Genomic DNA, 18,510 nt, shown 5'->3' on the forward strand with positions numbered 1-18,510 from the left:
GGAAATGAGATGCAGCACAAAAGACAAAAAGATGCCAAAACTAACCTGACACATACTGCAAAAGCGGGGCAAAATACAAAGGAAGAAGACACATCACTGAGGGGAAAATATCAGAGCCAGGGGCTGGATACTGAAAAAAGAAAAAAAAATTTTCGCCCAAGTCAAACCCATCAAAAGTCACGGGATGCCGTCAAGTGCAGGGACATGGACCAATGATAGCCCAATTGGTCCCCATGGAAATGGCAAGATTTCGTTTCCCGTCCCGAAAGGAAATGAAATTTCCTTTCGGGACGGGAAACGAAATCTTGCGTCCCAGGAAAGAAAGGCTTTCAAACGCTCTAGAAAGGAGATACGATCAAATTAAATGCAACTGAAAAAACCCCAAAAAAACATAAATTTCGGAGATATGGTCTGGGAGGAAATGAGATGCAGCACAAAAGACAAAAAGATGCCAAAACTAACCTGACACATACTGCAAAAGCGGGGCAAAATAGCAAGGAAGAAGACACATCACTGAGGGGAAAATATCAGAGCCAGGTGCTGGATACTGAAAAAAGAAAAAAAAATTTTCACCCAAGTCAAACCCATCAAAAGTCACGGGATGCCGTCAAGTGCAGGGACATGGACCAATGATAGCCCAATTGGTCCCCATTGAAATGGCAAGATTTCGTTTCCCGTCCCGAAAGGAAATTTCATTTCCTTTCGGGACGGGAAACGAAATCTTGCGTCCCAGGAAAGAAAGGCTTTCAAACGCTCTGGAAAGGAGATATGATCAAATGAAATGCGACTGAAAGAAAAACCAAAAAATCAGAAATTCCGGAGATATGGTCTGGGAGGTAATGAGATACAGCACAAAAGACAAAAAGATGCCAAAACTAACCTGACACACACTGCAACAGCAGGGCAAAATAGCAAGGAGGAAGACACATCACTGAGGGGAAAATATCAGAGCCAGGGGCTGGATACTGAAAAAAGAAAAAAAAATTTTCGCCCAAGTCAAACCCATCAAAAGTCACGGGATGCCGTCAAGTGCAGGGACATGGACCAATGATAGCCCAATTGGTCCCCATTGAAATGGCAAGATTTCGTTTCCCGTCCCGAAAGGAAATGAAATTTCCTTTCGGGACGGGAAACGAAATCTTGCGTCCCAGGAAAGAAAGGCTTTCAAACGCTCTGGAAAGGAGATACGATCAAATTAAATGGAACTGAAAAAAAACCAAAAAATCCTAAATTTCGGAGATATGGTCTGGGAGGTAATGAGATACAGCACAAAAGACAAAAAGATGCCAAAACTAACCTGACACATACAGCAAAAGCGGGGCAAAATACAACGGAGGAAGACACATCACTGAGGGGAAAATATCAGATCCAGGGGCTGGATACTGAAAAAAGAAAAAAAAATTTTCGCCCAAGTCAAACCCATCAAAAGTCACGGGATGCCGTCAAGTGCAGGGACATGGACCAATGATAGCCCAATTGGTCCCCATGGAAATGGCAAGATTTCGTTTCCCGTCCCGAAAGGAAATGAAATTTCCTTTCGGGACGGGAAACGAAATCTTGCGTCCCAGGAAAGAAAGGCTTTCAAACGCTCTGGAAAGGAGATACGATCAAATTAAATGGAACTGAAAAAAAACCAAAAAATCCTAAATTTCGGAGATATGGTCTGGGAGGTAATGAGATACAGCACAAAAGACAAAAAGATGCCAAAACTAACCTGACACACACTGCAACAGCAGGGCAAAATAGCAAGGAGGAAGACACATCACTGAGGGGAAAATATCAGAGCCAGGGGCTGGATACTGAAAAAAGAAAAAAAAATTTTCGCCCAAGTCAAACCCATCAAAAGTCACGGGATGCCGTCAAGTGCAGGGACATGGACCAATGATAGCCCAATTGGTCCCCATTGAAATGGCAAGATTTCGTTTCCCGTCCCGAAAGGAAATGAAATTTCCTTTCGGGACGGGAAACGAAATCTTGCGTCCCAGGAAAGAAAGGCTTTCAAACACTCTGGAAAGGAGATACGATCAAATGAAATGCAACTGCAAAAACCCCAAAAAATCAGAAATTTCAGAGATATGGTCTGGGAGGAAATGAGATACAGCACAAAAGACAAAAAGAGGCCAAAACTAACCTGACACACACTGCAAAAGCGGGGCAAAATACAAAGGAGGAAGACACATCACTGAGGGGAAAATATCAGATCCAGGGGCTGGATACTGAAAAAAGAAAAAAAAATTTTCGCCCAAGTCAAACCCATCAAAAGTCACGGGATGCCGTCAAGTGCAGGGACATGGACCAATGATAGCCCAATTGGTCCCCATTGAAATGGCAAGATTTCGTTTCCCGTCCCGAAAGGAAATGAAATTTCCTTTCGGGACGGGAAACGAAATCTTGCGTCCCAGGAAAGAAAGGCTTTCAAACGCTCTGGAAAGGAGATACGATCAAATTAAATGGAACTGAAAAAAAACCAAAAAATCAGAAATTTCGGAGATATGGTCTGGGAGGTAATGAGATACAGCACAAAAGACAAAAAGATGCCAAAACTAACCTGACACACACTGCAACAGCAGGGCAAAATAGCAAGGAGGAAGACACATCACTGAGGGGAAAATATCAGAGCCAGGGGCTGGATACTGAAAAAAGAAAAAAAAATTTTTGCCCAAGTCAAACCCATCAAAAGTCACGGGATGCCGTCAAGTGCAGGGACATGGACCAATGATAGCCCAATTGGTCCCCATTGAAATGGCAAGATTTCGTTTCCCGTCCCGAAAGGAAATGAAATTTCCTTTCGGGACGGGAAACGAAATCTTGCGTCCCAGGAAAGAAAGGCTTTCAAACGCTCTGGAAAGGAGATACGATCAAATGAAATGCGACTGAAAGAAAAACCAAAAAATCAGAAATTTCGGAGATATGGTCTGGGAGGAAATGAGATACAGCACAAAAGACAAAAAGATGCCAAAACTAACCTGACACACACTGCAACAGCAGGGCAAAATAGCAAGGAGGAAGACACATCACTGAGGGGAAAATATCAGATCCAGGGGCTGGATACTGAAAAAAGAAAAAAAAATTTTTGCCCAAGTCAAACCCATCAAAAGTCACGGGATGCCGTCAAGTGCAGGGACATGGACCAATGATAGCCCAATTGGTCCCCATTGAAATGGCAAGATTTCGTTTCCCGTCCCGAAAGGAAATGAAATTTCCTTTCGGGACGGGAAACGAAATCTTGCGTCCCAGGAAAGAAAGGCTTTCAAACGCTCTGGAAAGGAGATACGATCAAATTAAATGGAACTGAAAAAAAACCAAAAAATCAGAAATTTCGGAGATATGGTCTGGGAGGTAATGAGATACAGCACAAAAGACAAAAAGATGCCAAAACTAACCTGACACATACTGCAACAGCAGGGCAAAATAGCAAGGAGGAAGACACATCACTGAGGGGAAAATATCAGAGCCAGGGGCTGGATACTGAAAAAAGAAAAAAAAATTTTCGCCCAAGTCAAACCCATCAATAGTCACGGGATGCCGTCAAGTGCAGGGACATGGACCAATGATAGCCCAATTGGTCCCCATTGAAATGGCAAGATTTCGTTTCCCGTCCCGAAAGGAAATGAAATTTCCTTTCGGGACGGGAAACGAAATCTTGCGTCCCAGGAAAGAAAGGCTTTCAAACGCTCTGGAAAGGAGATACGATCAAATTAAATGGAACTGAAAAAAAACCAAAAAATCAGAAATTTCGGAGATATGGTCTGGGAGGTAATGAGATACAGCACAAAAGACAAAAAGATGCCAAAACTAACCTGACACATACTGCAAAAGCGGGGCAAAATACAAAGGAGGAAGACACATCACTGAGGGGAAAATATCAGATCCAGGGGCTGGATACTGAAAAAAGAAAAAAAAATTTTTGCCCAAGTCAAACCCATCAAAAGTCACGGGATGCCGTCAAGTGCAGGGACATGGACCAATGATAGCCCAATTGGTCCCCATTGAAATGGCAAGATTTCGTTTCCCGTCCCGCAAGGAAATGAAATTTCCTTTCGGGACGGGAAACGAAATCTTGCGTCCCAGGAAAGAAAGGCTTTCAAACGCTCTGGAAAGGAGATACGATCAAATGAAATGCGACTGAAAGAAAAACCAAAAAATCCTAAATTTCGGAGATATGGTCTGGGAGGAAATGAGATACAGCACAAAAGACAAAAAGATGCCAAAACTAACCTGACACACACTGCAACAGCAGGGCAAAATAGCAAGGAGGAAGAAACATCACTGAGGGGAAAATATCAGATCCAGGGGCTGGATACTGAAAAAAGAAAAAAAAATTTTCGCCCAAGTCAAACCCATCAAAAGTCACGGGATGCCGTCAAGTGCAGGGACATGGACCAATGATAGCCCAATTGGTCCCCATTGAAATGGCAAGATTTCGTTTCCCGTCCCGAAAGGAAATGAAATTTCCTTTCGGGACGGGAAACGAAATCTTGCGTCCCAGGAAAGAAAGGCTTTCAAACGCTCTGGAAAGGAGATACGATCAAATGAAATGGAACTGAAAAAAAACCAAAAAATCCTAAATTTCGGAGATATGGTCTGGGAGGTAATGAGATACAGCACAAAAGACAAAAAGATGCCAAAACTAACCTGACACACACTGCAACAGCAGGGCAAAATAGCAAGGAGGAAGACACATCACTGAGGGGAAAATATCAGATCCAGGGGCTGGATACTGAAAAAAGAAAAAAAAATTTTTGCCCAAGTCAAACCCATCAAAAGTCACGGGATGCCGTCAAGTGCAGGGACATGGACCAATGATAGCCCAATTGGTCCCCATTGAAATGGCAAGATTTCGTTTCCCGTCCCGAAAGGAAATGAAATTTCCTTTCGGGACGGGAAACGAAATCTTGCGTCCCAGGAAAGAAAGGCTTTCAAATGCTCTGGAAAGGAGATACGATCAAATTAAATGGAACTGAAAAAAAACCAAAAAATCAGAAATTTCGGAGATATGGTCTGGGAGGTAATGAGATACAGCACAAAAGACAAAAAGATGCCAAAACTAACCTGACACACACTGCAACAGCAGGGCAAAATAGCAAGGAGGAAGACACATCACTGAGGGGAAAATATCAGATCCAGGGGCTGGATACTGAAAAAAGAAAAAAAAATTTTCGCCCAAGTCAAACCCATCAAAAGTCACGGGATGCCGTCAAGTGCAGGGACATGGACCAATGATAGCCCAATTGGTCCCCATTGAAATGGCAAGATTTCGTTTCCCGTCCCGAAAGGAAATGAAATTTCCTTTCGGGACGGGAAACGAAATCTTGCGTCCCAGGAAAGAAAGGCTTTCAAACGCTCTGGAAAGGAGATACGATCAAATTAAATGGAAATGAAAAAAAACCAAAAAATCCTAAATTTCGGAGATATGGTCTGGGAGGTAATGAGATACAGCACAAAAGACAAAAAGATGCCAAAACTAACCTGACACACACTGCAACAGCAGGGCAAAATAGCAAGGAGGAAGACACATCACTGAGGGGAAAATATCAGAGCCAGGGGCTGGATACTGAAAAAAGAAAAAAAAATTTTTGCCCAAGTCAAACCCATCAAAACACACGGGATGCCGTCAAGTGCAGGGACATGGACCAATGATAGCCCAATTGGTCCCCATGGAAATGGCAAGATTTCGTTTCCCGTCCCGAAAGGAAATGAAATTTCCTTTCGGGACGGGAAACGAAATCTTGCGTCCCAGGAAAGAAAGGCTTTCAAACGCTCTGGAAAGGAGATACGATCAAATGAAATGCAACTGAAAGAAAAACCAAAAAATCATAAATTTCGGAGATATGGTCTGGGAGGAAATGAGATACAGCACAAAAGACAAAAAGATGCCAAAACTAACCTGACACATACTGCAAAAGCGGGGCAAAATACAAAGGAAGAAGACACATCACTGAGGGGAAAATATCAGAGCCAGGGGCTGGATACTGGAAAAAGAAAAAAAAATTTTCGCCCAAGTCAAACCCATCAAAAGTCACGGGATGCCGTCAAGTGCAGGGACATGGACCAATGATAGCCCAATTGGTCCCCATGGAAATGGCAAGATTTCGTTTCCCGTCCCGAAAGGAAATGAAATTTCCTTTCGGGACGGGAAACGAAATCTTGCGTCCCAGGAAAGAAAGGCTTTCAAACGCTCTGGAAAGGCGATACGATCAAATTAAATGGAACTGAAAAAAAACCAAAAAATCCTAAATTTCGGAGATATGGTCTGGGAGGTAATGAGATACAGCACAAAAGACAAAAAGATGCCAAAACTAACCTGACACATACTGCAAAAGCGGGGCAAAATACAAAGGAGGAAGACACATCACTGAGGGGAAAATATCAGATCCAGGGGCTGGATACTGAAAAAAGAAAAAAAAATTTTTGCCCAAGTCAAACCCATCAAAAGTCACGGGATGCCGTCAAGTGCAGGGACATGGACCAATGATAGCCCAATTGGTCCCCATTGAAATGGCAAGATTTCGTTTCCCGTCCCGAAAGGAAATGAAATTTCCTTTCGGGACGGGAAACGAAATCTTGCGTCCCAGGAAAGAAAGGCTTTCAAACGCTCTGGAAAGGAGATACGATCAAATGAAATGGAACTGAAAAAAAACCAAAAAATCCTAAATTTCGGAGATATGGTCTGGGAGGAAATGAGATACAGCACAAAAGACAAAAAGATGCCAAAACTAACCTGACACATACTGCAAAAGCGGGGCAAAATACAAAGGAAGAAGACACATCACTGAGGGGAAAATATCAGAGCCAGGGGCTGGATACTGAAAAAAGAAAAAAAAATTTTCGCCCAAGTCAAACCCATCAATAGTCACGGGATGCCGTCAAGTGCAGGGACATGGACCAATGATAGCCCAATTGGTCCCCATTGAAATGGCAAGATTTCGTTTCCCGTCCCGAAAGGAAATGAAATTTCCTTTCGGGACGGGAAACGAAATCTTGCGTCCCAGGAAAGAAAGGCTTTCAAACGCTCTGGAAAGGAGATACGATCAAATTAAATGGAACTGAAAAAAAACCAAAAAATCAGAAATTTCGGAGATATGGTCTGGGAGGTAATGAGATACAGCACAAAAGACAAAAAGATGCCAAAACTAACCTGACACATACTGCAAAAGCGGGGCAAAATACAAAGGAGGAAGACACATCACTGAGGGGAAAATATCAGATCCAGGGGCTGGATACTGAAAAAAGAAAAAAAAATTTTTGCCCAAGTCAAACCCATCAAAAGTCACGGGATGCCGTCAAGTGCAGGGACATGGACCAATGATAGCCCAATTGGTCCCCATTGAAATGGCAAGATTTCGTTTCCCGTCCCGAAAGGAAATGAAATTTCCTTTCGGGACGGGAAACGAAATCTTGCGTCCCAGGAAAGAAAGGCTTTCAAACGCTCTGGAAAGGAGATACGATCAAATGAAATGCGACTGAAAGAAAAACCAAAAAATCCTAAATTTCGGAGATATGGTCTGGGAGGAAATGAGATACAGCACAAAAGACAAAAAGATGCCAAAACTAACCTGACACACACTGCAACAGCAGGGCAAAATAGCAAGGAGGAAGACACATCACTGAGGGGAAAATATCAGATCCAGGGGCTGGATACTGAAAAAAGAAAAAAAAATTTTTGCCCAAGTCAAACCCATCAAAAGTCACGGGATGCCGTCAAGTGCAGGGACATGGACCAATGATAGCCCAATTGGTCCCCATTGAAATGGCAAGATTTCGTTTCCCGTCCCGAAAGGAAATGAAATTTCCTTTCGGGACGGGAAACGAAATCTTGCGTCCCAGGAAAGAAAGGCTTTCAAACGCTCTGGAAAGGAGATACGATCAAATTAAATGGAACTGAAAAAAAACCAAAAAATCAGAAATTTCGGAGATATGGTCTGGGAGGTAATGAGATACAGCACAAAAGACAAAAAGATGCCAAAACTAACCTGACACACACTGCAACAGCAGGGCAAAATAGCAAGGAGGAAGACACATCACTGAGGGGAAAATATCAGATCCAGGGGCTGGATACTGAAAAAAGAAAAAAAAATTTTTGCCCAAGTCAAACCCATCAAAAGTCACGGGATGCCGTCAAGTGCAGGGACATGGACCAATGATAGCCCAATTGGTCCCCATTGAAATGGCAAGATTTCGTTTCCCGTCCCGAAAGGAAATGAAATTTCCTTTCGGGACGGGAAACGAAATCTTGCGTCCCAGGAAAGAAAGGCTTTCAAACGCTCTGGAAAGGAGATACGATCAAATTAAATGGAACTGAAAAAAAACCAAAAAATCAGAAATTTCGGAGATATGGTCTGGGAGGTAATGAGATACAGCACAAAAGACAAAAAGATGCCAAAACTAACCTGACACACACTGCAACAGCAGGGCAAAATAGCAAGGAGGAAGACACATCACTGAGGGGAAAATATCAGATCCAGGGGCTGGATACTGAAAAAAGAAAAAAAAATTTTCGCCCAAGTCAAACCCATCAAAAGTCACGGGATGCCGTCAAGTGCAGGGACATGGACCAATGATAGCCCAATTGGTCCCCATTGAAATGGCAAGATTTCGTTTCCCGTCCCGAAAGGAAATGAAATTTCCTTTCGGGACGGGAAACGAAATCTTGCGTCCCAGGAAAGAAAGGCTTTCAAACACTCTGGAAAGGAGATACGATCAAATTAAATGGAAATGAAAAAAAACCAAAAAATCCTAAATTTCGGAGATATGGTCTGGGAGGTAATGAGATACAGCACAAAAGACAAAAAGATGCCAAAACTAACCTGACACACACTGCAACAGCAGGGCAAAATAGCAAGGAGGAAGACACATCACTGAGGGGAAAATATCAGAGCCAGGGGCTAGATACTGAAAAAAGAAAAAAAAATTTTTGCCCAAGTCAAACCCATCAAAACACACGGGATGCCGTCAAGTGCAGGGACATGGACCAATGATAGCCCAATTGGTCCCCATGGAAATGGCAAGATTTCGTTTCCCGTCCCGAAAGGAAATGAAATTTCCTTTCGGGACGGGAAACGAAATCTTGCGTCCCAGGAAAGAAAGGCTTTCAAACGCTCTGGAAAGGAGATACGATCAAATGAAATGCAACTGAAAGAAAAACCAAAAAATCATAAATTTCGGAGATATGGTCTGGGAGGAAATGAGATACAGCACAAAAGACAAAAAGATGCCAAAACTAACCTGACACATACTGCAAAAGCGGGGCAAAATACAAAGGAAGAAGACACATCACTGAGGGGAAAATATCAGAGCCAGGGGCTGGATACTGGAAAAAGAAAAAAAAATTTTCGCCCAAGTCAAACCCATCAAAAGTCACGGGATGCCGTCAAGTGCAGGGACATGGACCAATGATAGCCCAATTGGTCCCCATGGAAATGGCAAGATTTCGTTTCCCGTCCCGAAAGGAAATGAAATTTCCTTTCGGGACGGGAAACGAAATCTTGCGTCCCAGGAAAGAAAGGCTTTCAAACGCTCTGGAAAGGCGATACGATCAAATTAAATGGAACTGAAAAAAAACCAAAAAATCCTAAATTTCGGAGATATGGTCTGGGAGGTAATGAGATACAGCACAAAAGACAAAAAGATGCCAAAACTAACCTGACACATACTGCAAAAGCGGGGCAAAATACAAAGGAGGAAGACACATCACTGAGGGGAAAATATCAGATCCAGGGGCTGGATACTGAAAAAAGAAAAAAAAATTTTTGCCCAAGTCAAACCCATCAAAAGTCACGGGATGCCGTCAAGTGCAGGGACATGGACCAATGATAGCCCAATTGGTCCCCATTGAAATGGCAAGATTTCGTTTCCCGTCCCGAAAGGAAATGAAATTTCCTTTCGGGACGGGAAACGAAATCTTGCGTCCCAGGAAAGAAAGGCTTTCAAACGCTCTGGAAAGGAGATACGATCAAATGAAATGGAACTGAAAAAAAACCAAAAAATCAGAAATTTCGGAGATATGGTCTGGGAGGTAATGAGATACAGCACAAAAGACAAAAAGATGCCAAAACTAACCTGACACACACTGCAACAGCAGGGCAAAATAGCAAGGAGGAAGACACATCACTGAGGGGAAAATATCAGAGCCAGGGGCTGGATACTGAAAAAAGAAAAAAAAATTTTTGCCCAAGTCAAACCCATCAAAACACACGGGATGCCGTCAAGTGCAGGGACATGGACCAATGATAGCCCAATTGGTCCCCATGGAAATGGCAAGATTTCGTTTCGCGTCCCGAAAGGAAATGAAATTTCCTTTCGGGACGGGAAACGAAATCTTGCGTCCCAGGAAAGAAAGGCTTTCAAACGCTCTGGAAAGGAGATACGATCAAAGTAAATGGAACTGAAAAAAAACCAAAAAATCCTAAATTTCGGAGATATGGTCTGGGAGGAAATGAGATACAGCACAAAAGACAAAAAGATGCCAAAACTAACCTGACACATACTGCAAAAGCGGGGCAAAATACAAAGGAAGAAGACACATCACTGAGGGGAAAATATCAGAGCCAGGGGCTGGATACTGAAAAAAGAAAAAAAAATTTTCGCCCAAGTCAAACCCATCAAAAGTCACGGGATGCCGTCAAGTGCAGGGACATGGACCAATGATAGCCCAATTGTTCCCCATGGAAATGGCAAGATTTCGTTTCCCGTCCCGAAAGGAAATGAAATTTCCTTTCGGGACGGGAAACGAAATCTTGCGTCCCAGGAAAGAAAGGCTTTCAAACGCTCTGGAAAGGAGATACGATCAAATGAAATGGAACTGAAAAAAAACCAAAAAATCCTAAATTTCGGAGATATGGTCTGGGAGGTAATGAGATACAGCACAAAAGACAAAAAGATGCCAAAACTAACCTGACACACACTGCAACAGCAGGGCAAAATAGCAAGGAGGAAGACACATCACTGAGGGGAAAATATCAGATCCAGGGGCTGGATACTGAAAAAAGAAAAAAAAATTTTTGCCCAAGTCAAACCCATCAAAAGTCACGGGATGCCGTCAAGTGCAGGGACATGGACCAATGATAGCCCAATTGGTCCCCATTGAAATGGCAAGATTTCGTTTCCCGTCCCGAAAGGAAATGAAATTTCCTTTCGGGACGGGAAACGAAATCTTGCGTCCCAGGAAAGAAAGGCTTTCAAACGCTCTGGAAAGGAGATACGATCAAATGAAATGGAACTGAAAGAAAAACCAAAAAATCATAAATTTCAGAGATATGGTCTGGGAGGTAATGAGATACAGCACAAAAGACAAAAAGATGCCAAAACTAACCTGACACACACTGCAACAGCAGGGCAAAATAGCAAGGAGGAAGACACATCACTGAGGGGAAAATATCAGAGCCAGGGGCTGGATACTGAAAAAAGAAAAAAAAAATTTTCGCCCAAGTCAAACCCATCAAAAGTCACGGGATGCCGTCAAGTGCAGGGACATGGACCAATGATAGCCCAATTGGTCCCCATGGAAATGGCAAGATTTCGTTTCCCGTCCCGAAAGGAAATGAAATTTCCTTTTGGGACGGGAAACGAAATCTTGCGTCCCAGGAAAGAAAGGCTTTCAAACGCTCTGGAAAGGAGATACGATCAAATGAAATGGAACTGAAAGAAAAACCAAAAAATCCTAAATTTCGGAGATATGGTCTGGGAGGTAATGAGATGCAGCACAAAAGACAAAATGATGCCAAAACTAACCTGACACACACTGCAACAGCAGGGCAAAATACAAAGGAAGAAGACACATCACTGAGGGGAAAATATCAGAGCCAGGGGCTGGATACTGAAAAAAGAAAAAAAAATTTTCGCCCAAGTCAAACCCATCAAAAGTCACGGGATGCCGTCAAGTGCAGGGACATGGACCAATGATAGCCCAATTGGTCCCCATGGAAATGGCAAGATTTCGTTTCCCGTCCCGAAAGGAAATGAAATTTCCTTTCGGGACGGGAAACGAAATCTTGCGTCCCAGGAAAGAAAGGCTTTCAAACGCTCTGGAAAGGAGATACGATCAAATGAAATGCAACTGAAAGAAAAACCAAAAAATCATAAATTTCGGAGATATGGTCTGGGAGGTAATGAGATGCAGCACAAAAGACAAAAAGATGCCAAAACTAACCTGACACACACTGCAAAAGCGGGGCAAAATACAAAGGAGGAAGACACATCACTGAGGGGAAAATATCAGAGCCAGGGGCTGGATACTGAAAAAAGAAAAAAAAAATTTTCGCCCAAGTCAAACCCATCAAAAGTCACGGGATGCCGTCAAGTGCAGGGACATGGACCAATGATAGCCCAATTGGTCCCCATTGAAATGGCAAGATTTCGTTTCCCGTCCCGAAAGGAAATGAAATTTCCTTTCGGGACGGGAAACGAAATCTTGCGTCCCAGGAAAGAAAGGCTTTCAAACGCTCTGGAAAGGAGATACGATCAAATTAAATGGAACTGAAAAAAAACCAAAAAATCCTAAATTTCGGAGATATGGTCTGGGAGGAAATGAGATACAGCACAAAAGACAAAAAGATGCCAAAACTAACCTGACACATACTGCAAAAGCGGGGCAAAATACAAAGGAAGAAGACACATCACTGAGGGGAAAATATCAGAGCCAGGGGCTGGATACTGAAAAAAGAAAAAAAAATTTTCGCCCAAGTCAAAACCATCAAAAGTCACGGGATGCCGTCAAGTGCAGGGACATGGACCAATGATAGCCCAATTGGTCCCCATGGAAATGGCAAGATTTCGTTTCCCGTCCCGAAAGGAAATGAAATTTCCTTTCGGGACGGGAAACGAAATCTTGCGTCCCAGGAAAGAAAGGCTTTCAAACGCTCTGGAAAGGAGATACGATCAAATGAAATGCAACTGAAAAAAACCCAAAAAACAAATTTCGGAGATATGGTTTGGGAGGAAATGAAATGCAGCACAAAAGACAAAAAGATGCCAAAACTAACCTGAAACATACTGCAAAAGCGGGGCAAAATACAAAGGAGGAAGACACATCACTGAGGGGAAAATATCAGAGCCAGGGGCTGGATACTGAAAAAAGAAAAAAAAATTTTCGCCCAAGTCAAACCCATCAAAAGTCACGGGATGCCGTCAAGTGCAGGGACATGGACCAATGATAGCCCAATTGGTCCCCATTGAAATGGCAAGATTTCGTTTCCCGTCCCGAAAGGAAATGAAATTTCCTTTCGGGACGGGAAACGAAATCTTGCGTCCCAGGAAAGAAAGGCTTTCAAACGCTCTGGAAAGGAGATACGATCAAATGAAATGGAACTGAAAAAAAACCAAAAAATCCTAAATTTCGGAGATATGGTCTGGGAGGTAATGAGATACAGCACAAAAGACAAAAAGATGCCAAAACTAACCTGACACACACTGCAACAGCAGGGCAAAATAGCAAGGAGGAAGACACATCACTGAGGGGAAAATATCAGATCCAGGGGCTGGATACTGAAAAAAGAAAAAAAAATTTTTGCCCAAGTCAAACCCATCAAAAGTCACGGGATGCCGTCAAGTGCAGGGACATGGACCAATGATAGCCCAATTGGTCCCCATTGAAATGGCAAGATTTCGTTTCCCGTCCCGAAAGGAAATGAAATTTCCTTTCGGGACGGGAAACGAAATCTTGCGTCCCAGGAAAGAAAGGCTTTCAAACGCTCTGGAAAGGAGATACGATCAAATGAAATGCGACTGAAAGAAAAACCAAAAAATCAGAAATTTCGGAGATATGGTCTGGGAGGAAATGAGATACAGCACAAAAGACAAAAAGAGGCCAAAACTAACCTGACACACACTGCAAAAGCGGGGCAAAATACAAAGGAAGAAGACACATCACTGAGGGGAAAATATCAGAGCCAGGGGCTGGATACTGAAAAAAGAAAAAATATTTTTGCCCAAGTCAAAACCATCAAAAGTCACGGGATGCCGTCAAGTGCAGGGACATGGACCAATGATAGCCCAATTGGTCCCCATTGAAATGGCAAGATTTCGTTTCCCGTCCCGAAAGGAAATGAAATTTCCTTTCGGGACGGGAAACGAAATCTTGCGTCCCAGGAAAGAAAGGCTTTCAAACGCTCTGGAAAGGAGATACGATCAAATGAAATGGAACTGAAAAAAAACCAAAAAATCCTAAATTTCGGAGATATGGTCTGGGAGGTAATGAGATACAGCACAAAAGACAAAAAGATGCCAAAACTAACCTGACACACACTGCAACAGCAGGGCAAAATAGCAAGGAGGAAGACACATCACTGAGGGGAAAATATCAGATCCAGGGGCTGGATACTGAAAAAAGAAAAAAAAATTTTTGCCCAAGTCAAACCCATCAAAAGTCACGGGATGCCGTCAAGTGCAGGGACATGGACCAATGATAGCCCAATTGGTCCCCATTGAAATGGCAAGATTTCGTTTCCCGTCCCGAAAGGAAATGAAATTTCCTTTCGGGACGGGAAACGAAATCTTGCGTCCCAGGAAAGAAAGGCTTTCAAACGCTCTGGAAAGGAGATACGATCAAATGAAATGGAACTGAAAGAAAAACCAAAAAATCATAAATTTCGGAGATATGGTCTGGGAGGTAATGAGATACAGCACAAAAGACAAAAAGATGCCAAAACTAACCTGACACACACTGCAACAGCAGGGCAAAATAGCAAGGAGGAAGACACATCACTGAGGGGAAAATATCAGAGCCAGGGGCTGGATACTGAAAAAAGAAAAAAAAATTTTCGCCCAAGTCAAACCCATCAAAAGTCACGGGATGCCGTCAAGTGCAGGGACATGGACCAATGATAGCCCAATTGGTCCCCATGGAAATGGCAAGATTTCGTTTCCCGTCCCGAAAGGAAATGAAATTTCCTTTCGGGACGGGAAACGAAATCTTGCGTCCCAGGAAAGAAAGGCTTTCAAACGCTCTGGAAAGGAGATACGATCAAATGAAATGCAACTGAAAAAAACCCAAAAAACATAAATTTCGGAGATATGGTTTGGGAGGAAATGAAATGCAGCACAAAAGACAAAAAGATGCCAAAACTAACCTGAAACATACTGCAAAAGCGGGGCAAAATACAAAGGAGGAAGACACATCACTGAGGGGAAAATATCAGAGCCAGGGGCTGGATACTGAAAAAAGAAAAAAAAATTTTCGCCGAAGTCAAACCCATCAAAAGTCACGGGATGCCGTCAAGTGCAGGGACATGGACCAATGATAGCCCAATTGGTCCCCATTGAAATGGCAAGATTTCGTTTCCCGTCCCGAAAGGAAATGAAATTTCCTTTCGGGACGGGAAACGAAATCTTGCGTCCCAGGAAAGAAAGGCTTTCAAACGCTCTGGAAAGGAGATACGATCAAATGAAATGCAACTGAAAGAAAAACCAAAAAATCAGAAATTTCGGAGATATGGTCTGGGAGGAAATGAGATGCAGCACAAAAGACAAAAAGATGCCAAAACTAACCAGACACACACTGCAAAAGCGGGGCAAAATACAAAGGAGGAAGACACATCACTGAGGGGAAAATATCAGAGCCAGGGGCTGGATACTGAAAAAAGAAAAAAAAATTTTCGCCCAAGTCAAACCCATCAAAAGTCACGGGATGCCGTCAAGTGCAGGGACATGGACCAATGATAGCCCAATTGGTCCCCATTGAAACGGCAAGATTTCGTTTCCCGTCCCGAAAGGAAATGAAAATTCCTTTCGGGACGGGAAACGAAATCTTGCGTCCCAGGAAAGAAAGGCTTTCAAACGCTCTGGAAAGGAGATACGATCAAATGAAATGGAACTGAAAAAAAACCAAAAAATCCTAAATTTCGGAGATATGGTCTGGGAGGTAATGAGATACAGCACAAAAGACAAAAAGATGCCAAAACTAACCTGACACACACTGCAACAGCAGGGCAAAATAGCAAGGAGGAAGACACATCACTGAGGGGAAAATATCAGATCCAGGGGCTGGATACTGAAAAAAGAAAAAAAAAATTTTCGCCCAAGTCAAACCCATCAAAAGTCACGGGATGCCGTCAAGTGCAGGGACATGGACCAATGATAGCCCAATTGGTCCCCATTGAAATAGCAAGATTTCGTTTCCCATCCCGAAAGGAAATGAAATTTCCTTTCGGGATGGGAAACGAAATCTTGCGTCCCAGGAAAGAAAGGCTTTCAAACGCTCTGGAAAGGAGATACGATCAAATGAAATGGAACTGAAAAAAAACCAAAAAATCCTAAATTTCGGAGATATGGTCTGGGAGGTAATGAGATACAGCACAAAAGACAAAAAGATGCCAAAACTAACCTGACACACACTGCAACAGCAGGGCAAAATACAAAGGAAGAAGACACATCACTGAGGGGAAAATATCAGAGCCAGGGGCTGGATACTGAAAAAAGAAAAAAAAATTTTCGCCCAAGTCAAACCCATCAAAAGTCACGGGATGCCGTCAAGTGCAGGGACATGGACCAATGATAGCCCAATTGGTCCCCATGGAAATGGCAAGATTTCGTTTCCCGTCCCGAAAGGAAATGAAATTTCCTTTCGGGACGGGAAACGAAATCTTGCGTCCCAGGAAAGAAAGGCTTTCAAACGCTCTGGAAAGGAGATACGATCAAATGAAATGCGACTGAAAGAAAAACCAAAAAATCAGAAATTTCGGAGATATGGTCTGGGAGGAAATGAGATACAGCACAAAAGACAAAAAGAGGCCAAAACTAACCTGACACACACTGCAAAAGCGGGGCAAAATACAAAGGAAGAAGACACATCACTGAGGGGAAAATATCAGAGCCAGGGGCTGGATACTGAAAAAAGAAAAAATATTTTCGCCCAAGTCAAACCCATCAAAAGTCACGGGATGCCGTCAAGTGCAGGGACATGGACCAATGATGGCCCAATTGGTCCCCATTGAAATGGCAAGATTTCGTTTCCTTTCGGGACGGGAAACGAAATCTTGCGTCCACATCACTGAGGGGAAAATATCAGAGCCATTACCTGGATATTGGAAAAAAAAAAAAATGGTGAGATTTTGTGACACTGAGATAATGGACCCGGATGATATGAGTTGCAGAGGAAAGGGCCAAACTTGCCCAAAGTAACCTCAGAGACTTTGGAAAATCAGGAGAGAAAAATCGATGATGAAGGCAGAACTTTATAGGGAATATATGAGTGAGTCAGAATGAATATTTACCCAAAAAAAAAAAATTGGGAAATTTAGTGTCTAGAAGGAAATGGATGTGGATTATATGAGGTGCAGTGCAAAGGGCCAAAACATGCCAAAACTAATCTTAGACACATTGCAAAAGCAGGAGAAAAAATTAAGGAGGAAGACAGGACTTGGAAGGGAAGATAGGAGAGACATCGCATGGTTTCTGAAAGAAAAAAAAGAAAATTTCATCGCCAAAGTCAAAGGTATGAAAAGTCATGGGATGACAGGAACTGCAGGGACATGGACCAAAGATTGCCCACTTGATTCGTATTCAAATCACAAGATTTTGTTCTCTTTCCTGGAAGATTTCCTTTTGAGACTGAAGCGAATTCTTTATAAACTGAAAAGAAAGACTTACAAACTCACTGAAAAAATATACAATCAAAAAACAATGCAATTTTGGCATTAAAGTGAGGACATTTGTAAATATATTGACTACACGAAAATGGTCTAGGAGGAAATGTGATGCAGTGTAAAGTACCTAAACTTGCCAAATCTAATATCATAGATGCTGCCAAAGCAGAGGAAAAATTCATGGAGGAAGACAGAATTTTGAGGGGAAGATATGAGTGACACAGCCAAAAAAATCTTCATTAATGTGAAAGACACCAAAAGGCATGGGATGCCATGAAGGGCATGGACATGGAATAAACCTTGCTCAATTGATCCTCTTTGAAATCTCAACAACATTTTGTTCCCATTCCTCTGCTTTTGCAACATCTGTGAGGTTTGTTTTTCATGTTTTGGTCCTTTCCACTACAACTAATAAATCTAATTATCTAATCTCAGTCAATTTCCTGGTAGTCACCAAATTCCTGAATTTTTTTTTTTTCTTCAATTGCATTTCATTTGACCATATCTCCTTTCCAGAGTGCTAGTAATTCCTTCTGTTCTCTTTTTGAGATTTTAAGGGAGATCAACTGGGCAAGCTTCAGTCCATGTCCCTGCACATCATGGCATCCCATGCCTTTTCATGATTTTCCTTTCAGCAAAGATTGAAGTATTTTTACTTCAGTATCCATGCCATTTTGCTCATATCTTCCCCTCAAAGTTGTGTCTTCCTCCTTGATTTTTTCCTCTACTTTTGCAGCATCTGTCAGGTTAGTTTTAGCATGTTTTCATCCTTTGCACTCCAAGTCATGTAATCTAGGTCCATTTTCTTGTAGAAAAAAATAGGACATCTAGTGACTTTCTTTTTTTTCTTTAATTGCAATTAATTAGATCATGTTCGCTTTCCAGAGTGTTTTTAAGTCTTTCTTTTCTCTTGCACAAGATTTCCTGTCCT

Source organism: Passer domesticus, chromosome 3 (assembly GCF_036417665.1).
Source record: "Passer domesticus isolate bPasDom1 chromosome 3, bPasDom1.hap1, whole genome shotgun sequence".
NCBI classification, from domain to species: domain Eukaryota; kingdom Metazoa; phylum Chordata; class Aves; order Passeriformes; family Passeridae; genus Passer; species Passer domesticus.